Source organism: Hyla sarda, unplaced genomic scaffold (genome assembly GCF_029499605.1).
Source record: "Hyla sarda isolate aHylSar1 unplaced genomic scaffold, aHylSar1.hap1 scaffold_303, whole genome shotgun sequence".
NCBI classification, from domain to species: domain Eukaryota; kingdom Metazoa; phylum Chordata; class Amphibia; order Anura; family Hylidae; genus Hyla; species Hyla sarda.
The window spans coordinates 326,462-346,395 of record NW_026609748.1 but is presented as its reverse complement, the minus strand read 5'-3'; the positions used below and the strand labels follow the sequence as shown (position 1 = coordinate 346,395).

At 46.0% G+C, this 19,934-nt stretch overlaps 9 non-coding genes across 9 annotated transcripts; all 9 read left to right on the top strand.

Annotated features, from left to right (window-relative positions):
- The first annotated feature begins 228 nt into the window (after window positions 1-228).
- Window positions 229-419, top strand: LOC130327823 (U2 spliceosomal RNA). The gene has a single exon (XR_008872129.1). It is a non-coding gene; the product is annotated as a U2 spliceosomal RNA (small nuclear RNA).
- Window positions 420-2,497: 2,078 nt separating this feature from the next.
- Window positions 2,498-2,688, top strand: LOC130327822 (U2 spliceosomal RNA). The gene has a single exon (XR_008872128.1). It is a non-coding gene; the product is annotated as a U2 spliceosomal RNA (small nuclear RNA).
- Window positions 2,689-4,764: 2,076 nt separating this feature from the next.
- LOC130327821 (U2 spliceosomal RNA) lies at window positions 4,765-4,955 on the top strand. The gene has a single exon (XR_008872127.1). It is a non-coding gene; the product is annotated as a U2 spliceosomal RNA (small nuclear RNA).
- Window positions 4,956-7,031: 2,076 nt separating this feature from the next.
- Window positions 7,032-7,228, top strand: LOC130327830 (U2 spliceosomal RNA). The gene has a single exon (XR_008872136.1). It is a non-coding gene; the product is annotated as a U2 spliceosomal RNA (small nuclear RNA).
- Window positions 7,229-9,311: 2,083 nt separating this feature from the next.
- LOC130327819 (U2 spliceosomal RNA) lies at window positions 9,312-9,502 on the top strand. Its single transcript, XR_008872126.1, has one exon. It is a non-coding gene; the product is annotated as a U2 spliceosomal RNA (small nuclear RNA).
- Window positions 9,503-11,583: 2,081 nt separating this feature from the next.
- On the top strand, window positions 11,584-11,774 carry LOC130327818 (U2 spliceosomal RNA). The gene has a single exon (XR_008872125.1). It is a non-coding gene; the product is annotated as a U2 spliceosomal RNA (small nuclear RNA).
- A 2,084-nt stretch (window positions 11,775-13,858) lies between these two features.
- LOC130327817 (U2 spliceosomal RNA) lies at window positions 13,859-14,049 on the top strand. Its single transcript, XR_008872124.1, has one exon. It is a non-coding gene; the product is annotated as a U2 spliceosomal RNA (small nuclear RNA).
- Window positions 14,050-16,126: 2,077 nt separating this feature from the next.
- LOC130327816 (U2 spliceosomal RNA) lies at window positions 16,127-16,317 on the top strand. Its single transcript, XR_008872123.1, has one exon. It is a non-coding gene; the product is annotated as a U2 spliceosomal RNA (small nuclear RNA).
- Window positions 16,318-18,383: 2,066 nt separating this feature from the next.
- On the top strand, window positions 18,384-18,574 carry LOC130327868 (U2 spliceosomal RNA). Its single transcript, XR_008872167.1, has one exon. It is a non-coding gene; the product is annotated as a U2 spliceosomal RNA (small nuclear RNA).
- Window positions 18,575-19,934: the final 1,360 nt, after the last annotated feature.

The following is a 19,934-nucleotide window of genomic DNA, read 5'->3' as shown; positions in this document are numbered from 1 at the left end:
GCAAATCCGGGTTATGGATTGCATTTAAAAAGGCCCCGTGGGAGTGCAATGGGCCCCTGTCTTGCTGCTTAGCAATAATGGTATGGGTTTAGGTTCTGCTGTGTGTACTGGTGGTTGACTGCCCCCCAGCCCAGAGTGTGCATGGAAAATTGTCTGGCAGCCTCCCTGACAGCAAGCAGTGATAGTGCCCATGAAGGGGACCTTGTTGGGCCCGCCCCTTTCACGGTTATCGCTTCTCGGCCTTTTGGCTAAGATCAAGTGTAGTATCTGTTCTTATCAGTTTAATATCTGATACGTCCCCTATCTGGGGACCATATATTAAATGGATTTTTGAGAACGGGGGCCGATTTCGAAGCTTGCTTCCGTCGCCCTATGCATTGACCCGATATGGCAGTATCTTCGGGTACAGTGCACCACCCCCTTACAGGGTTAAAAAGAAAGATTCCTACTTTCATTGCTACCTGCTTGCTGGCTAGCCAGCTAGCCAGCCCTGTGGGCCTTGCTGCTGCTGCTGCTGCAGCCAAAAAACAAAAGGTGGTGCTGCTGCTGCTTCTGCTTCTGCTTGTGTCTGGCCGCTGTTGGAGCGTCCAGGCACAGGACTTCTGCTGCTGCTGACTAAATGGCCTCCTTAATTGGATCATTTGAGTAGCCAGCACACCTGTGCAGGTAGGGCATGACATGATAGGCAGCTGCCTTGATAGCGGGTGGGTGCTGAATGTTCCTAATTGACAAAATAAGATTAATGCTTATGAAGAAATATAAAATCTCATCCCTTCCCCAATATCGCGCCACACCCCTACCCCTTAATTCCCTGGTTGAACTTGATGGACATATGTCTTTTTTCGACCGTACTAACTATGTAACTATGTAACATAACATGGGGGGGGGGTCTCCTGGCTGTTCACACAGGTGTGTCATTGCTGTACATTGACCATGCATTGCTTCTGTGGTATTGCAAAGGCAAAGACAAATGCTTCCAGCCATCCATTGCACTAATGGATTGGTCATCAGCTGGCTGTCTATGTCCCGCATCAATATAGACCAAAGTACAGAGGGTTAGGCTATGCTATTGTGCACCTACCTGATGCATCAGAAGGTGCGAGGCCCTTGCTAAATTCTGTGCACAGACTTTGAGATCTATGCTTTAGACTGTATCTAAACCTGCTCCAACATGGACTGACATTCTGGCCTACTTTCAGCCGATGCGACTTGTCTGTCGCTGAACAGTCGCTTTTTATGTATTCAGCACCTATGTATAATGTTGTAAAAATGCTCTAGAAGCTAAAGTCGCAGAAATGTCACACATATTTGGCCTGCAACTTTCTGTGCGACAAATTCAGACAGGAAAAATCAGTATAAATCCTTAGAAAATTATCCCCCAGTGTCTCCATCTGCTGGCGGTATTGAATAAGCATTGCTGCACTGATGGGGTATGCATTAGACGAAAAAAAAGAAGAAAAAGAAGAATAATACGCCCAGAAAAGAGGCGAAAAGGAGAAAAACGTAAAAAAACGTGAAAAAAAAGTAAGAGGAAGAGAAGGGAAAAAAAGGTGGAAATGGGTTTAAAAGTGATTTCGGCGGAGAAATATATATATATATATATATATATATATATATATATATACGCGCACACACACACATATATATAAACGTATTCTCCGTTGAGATATTGCAGCCGCTGCTGTGTCCAGGCCCAGGAGCCTTAGCACTGTGCTGTGATGTCACTCAATACCACTGACATCACTAGGTGTAAACAACATCTCTCCTTTGCTGTGTATGTGACTATGGAGCTGTTTGGTGATGTCGTCTATTATGGCCTTCATAGAAGCAACAGGAGATTGTTGCATCCATCTAGAACCCTCAGAACTACAGTGCTATGATGTCACTCACTTCCACAGGCCTTGCAGAGTGTAAACAACAACAACCCAGCTTTGTTGTGTATGTAACCATAGGGATTTGTGATGTCACCTAGAACCTTCACAGCAGCGACAGCTTTATGAGGAGCATCAGCACTGCTCTGCCTGAGCAGAACCATCACCGCCATAGGTTGTCAAATAACCCGGGTTTAACCCACACAGGTAAGTCCAATGGGGTGCAGGCATGTCCTCTATGCTTACAGCTTCCCGTGGGTGTTGGTTTGATACCGTTTGGGGACAGCCAAGGAGGCATCTGCAGGCAACAAAGGTAGGTGTGTGCTTGTGTGTGTGTTTCCTATGCAGATCCTAAGCCCAGTGTCACATGCAAGTAGGAGGAGTAAGAAGGGTTCCTGGCAAATCCGGGTTATGGATTGCATTTAAAAAGGCCCCGTGGGAGTGCAATGGGCCCCTGTCTTGCTGCTTAGCAATAATGGTATGGGTTTAGGTTCTGCTGTGTGTACTGGTGGTTGACTGCCCCCCAGCCCAGAGTGTGCATGGAAAATTGTCTGGCAGCCTCCCTGACAGCAAGCAGTGATAGTGCCCATGAAGGGGACCTTGTTGGGCCCGCCCCTTTCACGGTTATCGCTTCTCGGCCTTTTGGCTAAGATCAAGTGTAGTATCTGTTCTTATCAGTTTAATATCTGATACGTCCCCTATCTGGGGACCATATATTAAATGGATTTTTGAGAACGGGGGCCGATTTCGAAGCTTGCTTCCGTCGCCCTATGCATTGACCCGATATGGCAGTATCTTCGGGTACAGTGCACCACCCCCTTACAGGGTTAAAAAGAAAGATTCCTACTTTCATTGCTACCTGCTTGCTGGCTAGCCAGCTAGCCAGCCCTGTGGGCCTTGCTGCTGCTGCTGCTGCAGCCAAAAAACAAAAGGTGGTGCTGCTGCTGCTTCTGCTTCTGCTTGTGTCTGGCCGCTGTTGGAGCGTCCAGGCACAGGACTTCTGCTGCTGCTGACTAAATGGCCTCCTTAATTGGATCATTTGAGTAGCCAGCACACCTGTGCAGGTAGGGCATGACATGATAGGCAGCTGCCTTGATAGCGGGTGTGCTGAATGTTCCTAATTGACAAAATAAGATTAATGCTTATGAAGAAATATAAAATCTCATCCCTTCCCCAATATCGCGCCACACCCCTACCCCTTAATTCCCTGGTTGAACTTGATGGACATATGTCTTTTTTCGACCGTACTAACTATGTAACTATGTAACATAACATGGGGGGGGGGGTCTCCTGGCTGTTCACACAGGTGTGTCATTGCTGTACATTGACCATGCATTGCTTCTGTGGTATTGCAAAGGCAAAGACAAATGCTTCCAGCCATCCATTGCACTAATGGATTGGTCATCAGCTGGCTGTCTATGTCCCGCATCAATATAGACCAAAGTACAGAGGGTTAGGCTATGCTATTGTGCACCTACCTGATGCATCAGAAGGTGCGAGGCCCTTGCTAAATTCTGTGCACAGACTTTGAGATCTATGCTTTAGACTGTATCTAAACCTGCTCCAACATGGACTGACATTCTGGCCTACTTTCAGCCGATGCGACTTGTCTGTCGCTGAACAGTCGCTTTTTATGTATTCAGCACCTATGTATAATGTTGTAAAAATGCTCTAGAAGCTAAAGTCGCAGAAATGTCACACATATTTGGCCTGCAACTTTCTGTGCGACAAATTCAGACAGGAAAAATCAGTATAAATCCTTAGAAAATTATCCCCCAGTGTCTCCATCTGCTGGCGGTATTGAATAAGCATTGCTGCACTGATGGGGTATGCATTAGACGAAAAAAAAGAAGAAAAAGAAGAATAATACGCCCAGAAAAGAGGCGAAAAGGAGAAAAACGTAAAAAAACGTGAAAAAAAAGTAAGAGGAAGAGAAGGGAAAAAAAGGTGGAAATGGGTTTAAAAGTGATTTCGGCGGAGAATATATATATATATATATATATATATATATATATATATACGCGCACACACACACATATATATAAACGTATTCTCCGTTGAGATATTGCAGCCGCTGCTGTGTCCAGGCCCAGGAGCCTTAGCACTGTGCTGTGATGTCACTCAATACCACTGACATCACTAGGTGTAAACAACATCTCTCCTTTGCTGTGTATGTGACTATGGAGCTGTTTGGTGATGTCGTCTATTATGGCCTTCATAGAAGCAACAGGAGATTGTTGCATCCATCTAGAACCCTCAGAACTACAGTGCTATGATGTCACTCACTTCCACAGGCCTTGCAGAGTGTAAACAACAACAACCCAGCTTTGTTGTGTATGTAACCATAGGGATTTGTGATGTCACCTAGAACCTTCACAGCAGCGACAGCTTTATGAGGAGCATCAGCACTGCTCTGCCTGAGCAGAACCATCACCGCCATAGGTTGTCAAATAACCCGGGTTTAACCCACACAGGTAAGTCCAATGGGGTGCAGGCATGTCCTCTATGCTTACAGCTTCCCGTAGGTGTTGGTTTGATACCGTTTGGGGACAGCCAAGGAGGCATCTGCAGGCAACAAAGGTAGGTGTGTGCTTGTGTGTGTGTTTCCTATGCAGATCCTAAGCCCAGTGTCACATGCAAGTAGGAGGAGTAAGAAGGGTTCCTGGCAAATCCGGGTTATGGATTGCATTTAAAAAGGCCCCGTGGGAGTGCAATGGGCCCCTGTCTTGCTGCTTAGCAATAATGGTATGGGTTTAGGTTCTGCTGTGTGTACTGGTGGTTGACTGCCCCCCAGCCCAGAGTGTGCATGGAAAATTGTCTGGCAGCCTCCCTGACAGCAAGCAGTGATAGTGCCCATGAAGGGGACCTTGTTGGGCCCGCCCCTTTCACGGTTATCGCTTCTCGGCCTTTTGGCTAAGATCAAGTGTAGTATCTGTTCTTATCAGTTTAATATCTGATACGTCCCCTATCTGGGGACCATATATTAAATGGATTTTTGAGAACGGGGGCCGATTTCGAAGCTTGCTTCCGTCGCCCTATGCATTGACCCGATATGGCAGTATCTTCGGGTACAGTGCACCACCCCCTTACAGGGTTAAAAAGAAAGATTCCTACTTTCATTGCTACCTGCTTGCTGGCTAGCCAGCTAGCCAGCCCTGTGGGCCTTGCTGCTGCTGCTGCTGCAGCCAAAAAACAAAAGGTGGTGCTGCTGCTGCTTCTGCTTCTGCTTGTGTCTGGCCGCTGTTGGAGCGTCCAGGCACAGGACTTCTGCTGCTGCTGACTAAATGGCCTCCTTAATTGGATCATTTGAGTAGCCAGCACACCTGTGCAGGTAGGGCATGACATGATAGGCAGCTGCCTTGATAGCGGGTGGGTGCTGAATGTTCCTAATTGACAAAATAAGATTAATGCTTATGAAGAAATATAAAATCTCATCCCTTCCCCAATATCGCGCCACACCCCTACCCCTTAATTCCCTGGTTGAACTTGATGGACATATGTCTTTTTTCGACCGTACTAACTATGTAACTATGTAACATAACATGGGGGGGGGGGTCTCCTGGCTGTTCACACAGGTGTGTCATTGCTGTACATTGACCATGCATTGCTTCTGTGGTATTGCAAAGGCAAAGACAAATGCTTCCAGCCATCCATTGCACTAATGGATTGGTCATCAGCTGGCTGTCTATGTCCCGCATCAATATAGACCAAAGTACAGAGGGTTAGGCTATGCTATTGTGCACCTACCTGATGCATCAGAAGGTGCGAGGCCCTTGCTAAATTCTGTGCACAGACTTTGAGATCTATGCTTTAGACTGTATCTAAACCTGCTCCAACATGGACTGACATTCTGGCCTACTTTCAGCCGATGCGACTTGTCTGTCGCTGAACAGTCGCTTTTTATGTATTCAGCACCTATGTATAATGTTGTAAAAATGCTCTAGAAGCTAAAGTCGCAGAAATGTCACACATATTTGGCCTGCAACTTTCTGTGCGACAAATTCAGACAGGAAAAATCAGTATAAATCCTTAGAAAATTATCCCCCAGTGTCTCCATCTGCTGGCGGTATTGAATAAGCATTGCTGCACTGATGGGGTATGCATTAGACGAAAAAAAAGAAGAAAAAGAAGAATAATACGCCCAGAAAAGAGGCGAAAAGGAGAAAAACGTAAAAAAACGTGAAAAAAAAGTAAGAGGAAGAGAAGGGAAAAAAAGGTGGAAATGGGTTTAAAAGTGATTTCGGCGGAGAAATATATATATATATATATATATATATATAATATATACGCGCACACACACACATATATATAAACGTATTCTCCGTTGAGATATTGCAGCCGCTGCTGTGTCCAGGCCCAGGAGCCTTAGCACTGTGCTGTGATGTCACTCAATACCACTGACATCACTAGGTGTAAACAACATCTCTCCTTTGCTGTGTATGTGACTATGGAGCTGTTTGGTGATGTCGTCTATTATGGCCTTCATAGAAGCAACAGGAGATTGTTGCATCCATCTAGAACCCTCAGAACTACAGTGCTATGATGTCACTCACTTCCACAGGCCTTGCAGAGTGTAAACAACAACAACCCAGCTTTGTTGTGTATGTAACCATAGGGATTTGTGATGTCACCTAGAACCTTCACAGCAGCGACAGCTTTATGAGGAGCATCAGCACTGCTCTGCCTGAGCAGAACCATCACCGCCATAGGTTGTCAAATAACCCGGGTTTAACCCACACAGGTAAGTCCAATGGGGTGCAGGCATGTCCTCTATGCTTACAGCTTCCCGTAGGTGTTGGTTTGATACCGTTTGGGGACAGCCAAGGAGGCATCTGCAGGCAACAAAGGTAGGTGTGTGCTTGTGTGTGTGTTTCCTATGCAGATCCTAAGCCCAGTGTCACATGCAAGTAGGAGGAGTAAGAAGGGTTCCTGGCAAATCCGGGTTATGGATTGCATTTAAAAAGGCCCCGTGGGAGTGCAATGGGCCCCTGTCTTGCTGCTTAGCAATAATGGTATGGGTTTAGGTTCTGCTGTGTGTACTGGTGGTTGACTGCCCCCCAGCCCAGAGTGTGCATGGAAAATTGTCTGGCAGCCTCCCTGACAGCAAGCAGTGATAGTGCCCATGAAGGGGACCTTGTTGGGCCCGCCCCTTTCACGGTTATCGCTTCTCGGCCTTTTGGCTAAGATCAAGTGTAGTATCTGTTCTTATCAGTTTAATATCTGATACGTCCCCTATCTGGGGACCATATATTAAATGGATTTTTGAGAACGGGGGCCGATTTCGAAGCTTGCTTCCGTCGCCCTATGCATTTGCATTGACCCGATATGGCAGTATCTTCGGGTACAGTGCACCACCCCCTTACAGGGTTAAAAAGAAAGATTCCTACTTTCATTGCTACCTGCTTGCTGGCTAGCCAGCTAGCCAGCCCTGTGGGCCTTGCTGCTGCTGCTGCTGCAGCCAAAAAACAAAAGGTGGTGCTGCTGCTGCTTCTGCTTCTGCTTGTGTCTGGCCGCTGTTGGAGCGTCCAGGCACAGGACTTCTGCTGCTGCTGACTAAATGGCCTCCTTAATTGGATCATTTGAGTAGCCAGCACACCTGTGCAGGTAGGGCATGACATGATAGGCAGCTGCCTTGATAGCGGGTGGGTGCTGAATGTTCCTAATTGACAAAATAAGATTAATGCTTATGAAGAAATATAAAATCTCATCCCTTCCCCAATATCGCGCCACACCCCTACCCCTTAATTCCCTGGTTGAACTTGATGGACATATGTCTTTTTTCGACCGTACTAACTATGTAACTATGTAACATAACATGGGGGGGGGGGTCTCCTGGCTGTTCACACAGGTGTGTCATTGCTGTACATTGACCATGCATTGCTTCTGTGGTATTGCAAAGGCAAAGACAAATGCTTCCAGCCATCCATTGCACTAATGGATTGGTCATCAGCTGGCTGTCTATGTCCCGCATCAATATAGACCAAAGTACAGAGGGTTAGGCTATGCTATTGTGCACCTACCTGATGCATCAGAAGGTGCGAGGCCCTTGCTAAATTCTGTGCACAGACTTTGAGATCTATGCTTTAGACTGTATCTAAACCTGCTCCAACATGGACTGACATTCTGGCCTACTTTCAGCCGATGCGACTTGTCTGTCGCTGAACAGTCGCTTTTTATGTATTCAGCACCTATGTATAATGTTGTAAAAATGCTCTAGAAGCTAAAGTCGCAGAAATGTCACACATATTTGGCCTGCAACTTTCTGTGCGACAAATTCAGACAGGAAAAATCAGTATAAATCCTTAGAAAATTATCCCCCAGTGTCTCCATCTGCTGGCGGTATTGAATAAGCATTGCTGCACTGATGGGGTATGCATTAGACGAAAAAAAAGAAGAAAAAGAAGAATAATACGCCCAGAAAAGAGGCGAAAAGGAGAAAAACGTAAAAAAACGTGAAAAAAAAGTAAGAGGAAGAGAAGGGAAAAAAAGGTGGAAATGGGTTTAAAAGTGATTTCGGCGGAGAAATATATATATATATATATATATATATATATATATATATATATACGCGCACACACACACATATATATAAACGTATTCTCCGTTGAGATATTGCAGCCGCTGCTGTGTCCAGGCCCAGGAGCCTTAGCACTGTGCTGTGATGTCACTCAATACCACTGACATCACTAGGTGTAAACAACATCTCTCCTTTGCTGTGTATGTGACTATGGAGCTGTTTGGTGATGTCGTCTATTATGGCCTTCATAGAAGCAACAGGAGATTGTTGCATCCATCTAGAACCCTCAGAACTACAGTGCTATGATGTCACTCACTTCCACAGGCCTTGCAGAGTGTAAACAACAACAACCCAGCTTTGTTGTGTATGTAACCATAGGGATTTGTGATGTCACCTAGAACCTTCACAGCAGCGACAGCTTTATGAGGAGCATCAGCACTGCTCTGCCTGAGCAGAACCATCACCGCCATAGGTTGTCAAATAACCCGGGTTTAACCCACACAGGTAAGTCCAATGGGGTGCAGGCATGTCCTCTATGCTTACAGCTTCCCGTGGGTGTTGGTTTGATACCGTTTGGGGACAGCCAAGGAGGCATCTGCAGGCAACAAAGGTAGGTGTGTGCTTGTGTGTGTGTTTCCTATGCAGATCCTAAGCCCAGTGTCACATGCAAGTAGGAGGAGTAAGAAGGGTTCCTGGCAAATCCGGGTTATGGATTGCATTTAAAAAGGCCCCGTGGGAGTGCAATGGGCCCCTGTCTTGCTGCTTAGCAATAATGGTATGGGTTTAGGTTCTGCTGTGTGTACTGGTGGTTGACTGCCCCCCAGCCCAGAGTGTGCATGGAAAATTGTCTGGCAGCCTCCCTGACAGCAAGCAGTGATAGTGCCCATGAAGGGGACCTTGTTGGGCCCGCCCCTTTCACGGTTATCGCTTCTCGGCCTTTTGGCTAAGATCAAGTGTAGTATCTGTTCTTATCAGTTTAATATCTGATACGTCCCCTATCTGGGGACCATATATTAAATGGATTTTTGAGAACGGGGGCCGATTTCGAAGCTTGCTTCCGTCGCCCTATGCATTGACCCGATATGGCAGTATCTTCGGGTACAGTGCACCACCCCCTTACAGGGTTAAAAAGAAAGATTCCTACTTTCATTGCTACCTGCTTGCTGGCTAGCCAGCTAGCCAGCCCTGTGGGCCTTGCTGCTGCTGCAGCCAAAAAACAAAAGGTGGTGCTGCTGCTGCTTCTGCTTCTGCTTGTGTCTGGCCGCTGTTGGAGCGTCCAGGCACAGGACTTCTGCTGCTGCTGACTAAATGGCCTCCTTAATTGGATCATTTGAGTAGCCAGCACACCTGTGCAGGTAGGGCATGACATGATAGGCAGCTGCCTTGATAGCGGGTGGGTGCTGAATGTTCCTAATTGACAAAATAAGATTAATGCTTATGAAGAAATATAAAATCTCATCCCTTCCCCAATATCGCGCCACACCCCTACCCCTTAATTCCCTGGTTGAACTTGATGGACATATGTCTTTTTTCGACCGTACTAACTATGTAACTATGTAACATAACATGGGGGGGGGGGTCTCCTGGCTGTTCACACAGGTGTGTCATTGCTGTACATTGACCATGCATTGCTTCTGTGGTATTGCAAAGGCAAAGACAAATGCTTCCAGCCATCCATTGCACTAATGGATTGGTCATCAGCTGGCTGTCTATGTCCCGCATCAATATAGACCAAAGTACAGAGGGTTAGGCTATGCTATTGTGCACCTACCTGATGCATCAGAAGGTGCGAGGCCCTTGCTAAATTCTGTGCACAGACTTTGAGATCTATGCTTTAGACTGTATCTAAACCTGCTCCAACATGGACTGACATTCTGGCCTACTTTCAGCCGATGCGACTTGTCTGTCGCTGAACAGTCGCTTTTTATGTATTCAGCACCTATGTATAATGTTGTAAAAATGCTCTAGAAGCTAAAGTCGCAGAAATGTCACACATATTTGGCCTGCAACTTTCTGTGCGACAAATTCAGACAGGAAAAATCAGTATAAATCCTTAGAAAATTATCCCCCAGTGTCTCCATCTGCTGGCGGTATTGAATAAGCATTGCTGCACTGATGGGGTATGCATTAGACGAAAAAAAAGAAGAAAAAGAAGAATAATACGCCCAGAAAAGAGGCGAAAAGGAGAAAAACGTAAAAAAACGTGAAAAAAAAGTAAGAGGAAGAGAAGGGAAAAAAAGGTGGAAATGGGTTTAAAAGTGATTTCGGCGGAGAAATATATATATATATATATATATATATATATATATATATATATATATACGCGCACACACACACATATATATAAACGTATTCTCCGTTGAGATATTGCAGCCGCTGCTGTGTCCAGGCCCAGGAGCCTTAGCACTGTGCTGTGATGTCACTCAATACCACTGACATCACTAGGTGTAAACAACATCTCTCCTTTGCTGTGTATGTGACTATGGAGCTGTTTGGTGATGTCGTCTATTATGGCCTTCATAGAAGCAACAGGAGATTGTTGCATCCATCTAGAACCCTCAGAACTACAGTGCTATGATGTCACTCACTTCCACAGGCCTTGCAGAGTGTAAACAACAACAACCCAGCTTTGTTGTGTATGTAACCATAGGGATTTGTGATGTCACCTAGAACCTTCACAGCAGCGACAGCTTTATGAGGAGCATCAGCACTGCTCTGCCTGAGCAGAACCATCACCGCCATAGGTTGTCAAATAACCCGGGTTTAACCCACACAGGTAAGTCCAATGGGGTGCAGGCATGTCCTCTATGCTTACAGCTTCCCGTGGGTGTTGGTTTGATACCGTTTGGGGACAGCCAAGGAGGCATCTGCAGGCAACAAAGGTAGGTGTGTGCTTGTGTGTGTGTTTCCTATGCAGATCCTAAGCCCAGTGTCACATGCAAGTAGGAGGAGTAAGAAGGGTTCCTGGCAAATCCGGGTTATGGATTGCATTTAAAAAGGCCCCGTGGGAGTGCAATGGGCCCCTGTCTTGCTGCTTAGCAATAATGGTATGGGTTTAGGTTCTGCTGTGTGTACTGGTGGTTGACTGCCCCCCAGCCCAGAGTGTGCATGGAAAATTGTCTGGCAGCCTCCCTGACAGCAAGCAGTGATAGTGCCCATGAAGGGGACCTTGTTGGGCCCGCCCCTTTCACGGTTATCGCTTCTCGGCCTTTTGGCTAAGATCAAGTGTAGTATCTGTTCTTATCAGTTTAATATCTGATACGTCCCCTATCTGGGGACCATATATTAAATGGATTTTTGAGAACGGGGGCCGATTTCGAAGCTTGCTTCCGTCGCCCTATGCATTGACCCGATATGGCAGTATCTTCGGGTACAGTGCACCACCCCCTTACAGGGTTAAAAAGAAAGATTCCTACTTTCATTGCTACCTGCTTGCTGGCTAGCCAGCTAGCCAGCCCTGTGGGCCTTGCTGCTGCTGCTGCTGCAGCCAAAAAACAAAAGGTGGTGCTGCTGCTGCTTCTGCTTCTGCTTGTGTCTGGCCGCTGTTGGAGCGTCCAGGCACAGGACTTCTGCTGCTGCTGACTACATGGCCTCCTTAATTGGATCATTTGAGTAGCCAGCACACCTGTGCAGGTAGGGCATGACATGATAGGCAGCTGCCTTGATAGCGGGTGGGTGCTGAATGTTCCTAATTGACAAAATAAGATTAATGCTTATGAAGAAATATAAAATCTCATCCCTTCCCCAATATCGCGCCACACCCCTACCCCTTAATTCCCTGGTTGAACTTGATGGACATATGTCTTTTTTCGACCGTACTAACTATGTAACTATGTAACATAACATGGGGGGGGGGTCTCCTGGCTGTTCACACAGGTGTGTCATTGCTGTACATTGACCATGCATTGCTTCTGTGGTATTGCAAAGGCAAAGACAAATGCTTCCAGCCATCCATTGCACTAATGGATTGGTCATCAGCTGGCTGTCTATGTCCCGCATCAATATAGACCAAAGTACAGAGGGTTAGGCTATGCTATTGTGCACCTACCTGATGCATCAGAAGGTGCGAGGCCCTTGCTAAATTCTGTGCACAGACTTTGAGATCTATGCTTTAGACTGTATCTAAACCTGCTCCAACATGGACTGACATTCTGGCCTACTTTCAGCCGATGCGACTTGTCTGTCGCTGAACAGTCGCTTTTTATGTATTCAGCACCTATGTATAATGTTGTAAAAATGCTCTAGAAGCTAAAGTCGCAGAAATGTCACACATATTTGGCCTGCAACTTTCTGTGCGACAAATTCAGACAGGAAAAATCAGTATAAATCCTTAGAAAATTATCCCCCAGTGTCTCCATCTGCTGGCGGTATTGAATAAGCATTGCTGCACTGATGGGGTATGCATTAGACGAAAAAAAAGAAGAAAAAGAAGAATAATACGCCCAGAAAAGAGGCGAAAAGGAGAAAAACTTAAAAAAACGTGAAAAAAAAGTAAGAGGAAGAGAAGGGAAAAAAAGGTGGAAATGGGTTTAAAAGTGATTTCGGCGGAGAAATATATATATATATATATATATATATATATATATATATATATATACGCGCACACACACACATATATATAAACGTATTCTCCGTTGAGATATTGCAGCCGCTGCTGTGTCCAGGCCCAGGAGCCTTAGCACTGTGCTGTGATGTCACTCAATACCACTGACATCACTAGGTGTAAACAACATCTCTCCTTTGCTGTGTATGTGACTATGGAGCTGTTTGGTGATGTCGTCTATTATGGCCTTCATAGAAGCAACAGGAGATTGTTGCATCCATCTAGAACCCTCAGAACTACAGTGCTATGATGTCACTCACTTCCACAGGCCTTGCAGAGTGTAAACAACAACAACCCAGCTTTGTTGTGTATGTAACCATAGGGATTTGTGATGTCACCTAGAACCTTCACAGCAGCGACAGCTTTATGAGGAGCATCAGCACTGCTCTGCCTGAGCAGAACCATCACCGCCATAGGTTGTCAAATAACCCGGGTTTAACCCACACAGGTAAGTCCAATGGGGTGCAGGCATGTCCTCTATGCTTACAGCTTCCCGTGGGTGTTGGTTTGATACCGTTTGGGGACAGCCAAGGAGGCATCTGCAGGCAACAAAGGTAGGTGTGTGCTTGTGTGTGTGTTTCCTATGCAGATCCTAAGCCCAGTGTTACATGCAAGTAGGAGGAGTAAGAAGGGTTCCTGGCAAATCCGGGTTATGGATTGCATTTAAAAAGGCCCCGTGGGAGTGCAATGGGCCCCTGTCTTGCTGCTTAGCAATAATGGTATGGGTTTAGGTTCTGCTGTGTGTACTGGTGGTTGACTGCCCCCCAGCCCAGAGTGTGCATGGAAAATTGTCTGGCAGCCTCCCTGACAGCAAGCAGTGATAGTGCCCATGAAGGGGACCTTGTTGGGCCCGCCCCTTTCACGGTTATCGCTTCTCGGCCTTTTGGCTAAGATCAAGTGTAGTATCTGTTCTTATCAGTTTAATATCTGATACGTCCCCTATCTGGGGACCATATATTAAATGGATTTTTGAGAACGGGGGCCGATTTCGAAGCTTGCTTCCGTCGCCCTATGCATTGACCCGATATGGCAGTATCTTCGGGTACAGTGCACCACCCCCTTACAGGGTTAAAAAGAAAGATTCCTACTTTCATTGCTACCTGCTTGCTGGCTAGCCAGCTAGCCAGCCCTGTGGGCCTTGCTGCTGCTGCTGCTGCAGCCAAAAAACAAAAGGTGGTGCTGCTGCTGCTTCTGCTTCTGCTTGTGTCTGGCCGCTGTTGGAGCGTCCAGGCACAGGACTTCTGCTGCTGCTGACTAAATGGCCTCCTTAATTGGATCATTTGAGTAGCCAGCACACCTGTGCAGGTAGGGCATGACATGATAGGCAGCTGCCTTGATAGCGGGTGGGTGCTGAATGTTCCTAATTGACAAAATAAGATTAATGCTTATGAAGAAATATAAAATCTCATCCCTTCCCCAATATCGCGCCACACCCCTACCCCTTAATTCCCTGGTTGAACTTGATGGACATATGTCTTTTTTCGACCGTACTAACTATGTAACTATGTAACATAACATGGGGGGGGGGTCTCCTGGCTGTTCACACAGGTGTGTCATTGCTGTACATTGACCATGCATTGCTTCTGTGGTATTGCAAAGGCAAAGACAAATGCTTCCAGCCATCCATTGCACTAATGGATTGGTCATCAGCTGGCTGTCTATGTCCCGCATCAATATAGACCAAAGTACAGAGGGTTAGGCTATGCTATTGTGCACCTACCTGATGCATCAGAAGGTGCGAGGCCCTTGCTAAATTCTGTGCACAGACTTTGAGATCTATGCTTTAGACTGTATCTAAACCTGCTCCAACATGGACTGACATTCTGGCCTACTTTCAGCCGATGCGACTTGTCTGTCGCTGAACAGTCGCTTTTTATGTATTCAGCACCTATGTATAATGTTGTAAAAATGCTCTAGAAGCTAAAGTCGCAGAAATGTCACACATATTTGGCCTGCAACTTTCTGTGCGACAAATTCAGACAGGAAAAATCAGTATAAATCCTTAGAAAATTATCCCCCAGTGTCTCCATCTGCTGGCGGTATTGAATAAGCATTGCTGCACTGATGGGGTATGCATTAGACGAAAAAAAAGAAGAAAAAGAAGAATAATACGCCCAGAAAAGAGGCGAAAAGGAGAAAAACGTAAAAAACGTGAAAAAAAAGTAAGAGGAAGAGAAGGGAAAAAAAGGTGGAAATGGGTTTAAAAGTGATTTCGGCGGAGAAATATATATATATATATATATATATATATATATATATATACGCGCACACACACACATATATATAAACGTATTCTCCGTTGAGATATTGCAGCCGCTGCTGTGTCCAGGCCCAGGAGCCTTAGCACTGTGCTGTGATGTCACTCAATACCACTGACATCACTAGGTGTAAACAACATCTCTCCTTTGCTGTGTATGTGACTATGGAGCTGTTTGGTGATGTCGTCTATTATGGCCTTCATAGAAGCAACAGGAGATTGTTGCATCCATCTAGAACCCTCAGAACTACAGTGCTATGATGTCACTCACTTCCACAGGCCTTGCAGAGTGTAAACAACAACAACCCAGCTTTGTTGTGTATGTAACCATAGGGATTTGTGATGTCACCTAGAACCTTCACAGCAGCGACAGCTTTATGAGGAGCATCAGCACTGCTCTGCCTGAGCAGAACCATCACCGCCATAGGTTGTCAAATAACCCGGGTTTAACCCACACAGGTAAGTCCAATGGGGTGCAGGCATGTCCTCTATGCTTACAGCTTCCCGTGGGTGTTGGTTTGATACCGTTTGGGGACAGCCAAGGAGGCATCTGCAGGCAACAAAGGTAGGTGTGTGCTTGTGTGTGTGTTTCCTATGCAGATCCTAAGCCCAGTGTCACATGCAAGTAGGAGGAGTAAGAAGGGTTCCTGGCAAATCCGGGTTATGGATTGCATTTAAAAAGGCCCCGTGGGAGTGCAATGGGCCCCTGTCTTGCTGCTTAGCAATAATGGTATGGGTTTAGGTTCTGCTGTGTGTACTGGTGGTTGACTGCCCCCCAGCCCAGAGTGTGCATGGAAAATTGTCTGGCAGCCTCCCTGACAGCAAGCAGTGATAGTGCCCATGAAGGGGACCTTGTTGGGCCCGCCCCTTTCACGGTTATCGCTTCTCGGCCTTTTGGCTAAGATCAAGTGTAGTATCTGTTCTTATCAGTTTAATATCTGATACGTCCCCTATCTGGGGACCATATATTAAATGGATTTTTGAGAACGGGGGCCGATTTCGAAGCTTGCTTCCGTCGCCCTATGCATTGACCCGATATGGCAGTATCTTCGGGTACAGTGCACCACCCCCTTACAGGGTTAAAAAGAAAGATTCCTACTTTCATTGCTACCTGCTTGCTGGCTAGCCAGCTAGCCAGCCCTGTGGGCCTTGCTGCTGCTGCTGCTGCAGCCAAAAAACAAAAGGTGGTGCTGCTGCTGCTTCTGCTTCTGCTTGTGTCTGGCCGCTGTTGGAGCGTCCAGGCACAGGACTTCTGCTGCTGCTGACTAAATGGCCTCCTTAATTGGATCATTTGAGTAGCCAGCACACCTGTGCAGGTAGGGCATGACATGATAGGCAGCTGCCTTGATAGCGGGTGGGTGCTGAATGTTCCTAATTGACAAAATAAGATTAATGCTTATGAAGAAATATAAAATCTCATCCCTTCCCCAATATCGCGCCACACCCCTACCCCTTAATTCCCTGGTTGAACTTGATGGACATATGTCTTTTTTCGACCGTACTAACTATGTAACTATGTAACATAACATGGGGGGGGGGGTCTCCTGGCTGTTCACACAGGTGTGTCATTGCTGTACATTGACCATGCATTGCTTCTGTGGTATTGCAAAGGCAAAGACAAATGCTTCCAGCCATCCATTGCACTAATGGATTGGTCATCAGCTGGCTGTCTATGTCCCGCATCAATATAGACCAAAGTACAGAGGGTTAGGCTATGCTATTGTGCACCTACCTGATGCATCAGAAGGTGCGAGGCCCTTGCTAAATTCTGTGCACAGACTTTGAGATCTATGCTTTAGACTGTATCTAAACCTGCTCCAACATGGACTGACATTCTGGCCTACTTTCAGCCGATGCGACTTGTCTGTCGCTGAACAGTCGCTTTTTATGTATTCAGCACCTATGTATAATGTTGTAAAAATGCTCTAGAAGCTAAAGTCGCAGAAATGTCACACATATTTGGCCTGCAACTTTCTGTGCGACAAATTCAGACAGGAAAAATCAGTATAAATCCTTAGAAAATTATCCCCCAGTGTCTCCATCTGCTGGCGGTATTGAATAAGCATTGCTGCACTGATGGGGTATGCATTAGACAAAAAAAAAGAAGAAAAAGAAGAATAATACGCCCAGAAAAGAGGCGAAAAGGAGAAAAACGTAAAAAAACGTGAAAAAAAAGTAAGAGGAAGAGAAGGAAAAAAAAGGTGGAAATGGGTTTAAAAGTGATTTCGGCGGAGAAATATATATATATATATATATATATATATATATATACGCGCACACACACACATATATATAAACGTATTCTCCGTTGAGATATTGCAGCCGCTGCTGTGTCCAGGCCCAGGAGCCTTAGCACTGTGCTGTGATGTCACTCAATACCACTGACATCACTAGGTGTAAACAACATCTCTCCTTTGCTGTGTATGTGACTATGGAGCTGTTTGGTGATGTCGTCTATTATGGCCTTCATAGAAGCAACAGGAGATTGTTGCATCCATCTAGAACCCTCAGAACTACAGTGCTATGATGTCACTCACTTCCACAGGCCTTGCAGAGTGTAAACAACAACAACCCAGCTTTGTTGTGTATGTAACCATAGGGATTTGTGATGTCACCTAGAACCTTCACAGCAGCGACAGCTTTATGAGGAGCATCAGCACTGCTCTGCCTGAGCAGAACCATCACCGCCATAGGTTGTCAAATAACCCGGGTTTAACCCACACAGGTAAGTCCAATGGGGTGCAGGCATGTCCTCTATGCTTACAGCTTCCCGTGGGTGTTGGTTTGATACCGTTTGGGGACAGCCAAGGAGGCATCTGCAGGCAACAAAGGTAGGTGTGTGCTTGTGTGTGTGTTTCCTATGCAGATCCTAAGCCCAGTGTCACATGCAAGTAGGAGGAGTAAGAAGGGTTCCTGGCAAATCCGGGTTATGGATTGCATTTAAAAAGGCCCCGTGGGAGTGCAATGGGCCCCTGTCTTGCTGCTTAGCAATAATGGTATGGGTTTAGGTTCTGCTGTGTGTACTGGTGGTTGACTGCCCCCCAGCCCAGAGTGTGCATGGAAAATTGTCTCCTGACAGCAAGCAGTGATAGTGCCCATGAAGGGGACCTTGTTGGGCCCGCCCCTTTCACGGTTATCGCTTCTCGGCCTTTTGGCTAAGATCAAGTGTAGTATCTGTTCTTATCAGTTTAATATCTGATATGTCCCCTATCTGGGGACCATATATTAAATGGATTTTTGAGAACGGGGGCCGATTTCGAAGCTTGCTTCCGTCGCCCTATGCATTGACCCGATATGGCAGTATCTTCGGGTACAGTGCACCACCCCCTTACAGGGTTAAAAAGAAAGATTCCTACTTTCATTGCTACCTGCTTGCTGGCTAGCCAGCTAGCCAGCCCTGTGGGCCTTGCTGCTGCTGCTGCTGCAGCCAAAAAACAAAAGGTGCTGCTGCTGCTGCTTCTGCTTCTGCTTGTGTCTGGCCGCTGTTGGAGCGTCCAGGCACAGGACTTCTGCTGCTGCTGACTAAATGGCCTCCTTAATTGGATCATTTGAGTAGCCAGCACACCTGTGCAGGTAGGGCATGACATGATAGGCAGCTGCCTTGATAGCGGGTGGGTGCTGAATGTTCCTAATTGACAAAATAAGATTAATGCTTATGAAGAAATATAAAATCTCATCCCTTCCCCAATATCGCGCCACACCCCTACCCCTTAATTCCCTGGTTGAACTTGATGGACATATGTCTTTTTTCGACCGTACTAACTATGTAACTATGTAACATAACATGGGGGGGGGGGTCTCCTGGCTGTTCACACAGGTGTGTCATTGCTGTACATTGACCATGCATTGCTTCTGTGGTATTGCAAAGGCAAAGACAAATGCTTCCAGCCATCCATTGCACTAATGGATTGGTCATCAGCTGGCTGTCTATGTCCCGCATCAATATAGACCAAAGTACAGAGGGTTAGGCTATGCTATTGTGCACCTACCTGATGCATCAGAAGGTGCGAGGCCCTTGCTAAATTCTGTGCACAGACTTTGAGATCTATGCTTTAGACTGTATCTAAACCTGCTCCAACATGGACTGACATTCTGGCCTACTTTCAGCCGATGCGACTTGTCTGTCGCTGAACAGTCGCTTTTTATGTATTCAGCACCTATGTATAATGTTGTAAAAATGCTCTAGAAGCTAAAGTCGCAGAAATGTCACACATATTTGGCCTGCAACTTTCTGTGCGACAAATTCAGACAGGAAAAATCAGTATAAATCCTTAGAAAATTATCCCCCAGTGTCTCCATCTGCTGGCGGTATTGAATAAGCATTGCTGCACTGATGGGGTATGCATTAGACGAAAAAAAAGAAGAAAAAGAAGAATAATACGCCCAGAAAAGAGGCGAAAAGGAGAAAAACTTAAAAAAACGTGAAAAAAAAGTAAGAGGAAGAGAAGGGAAAAAAAGGTGGAAATGGGTTTAAAAGTGATTTCGGCGGAGTATATATATATATATATATATATATATATATATATATATATATATATATACGCGCACACACACACATATATATAAACGTATTCTCCGTTGAGATATTGCAGCCGCTGCTGTGTCCAGGCCCAGGAGCCTTAGCACTGTGCTGTGATGTCACTCAATACCACTGACATCACTAGGTGTAAACAACATCTCTCCTTT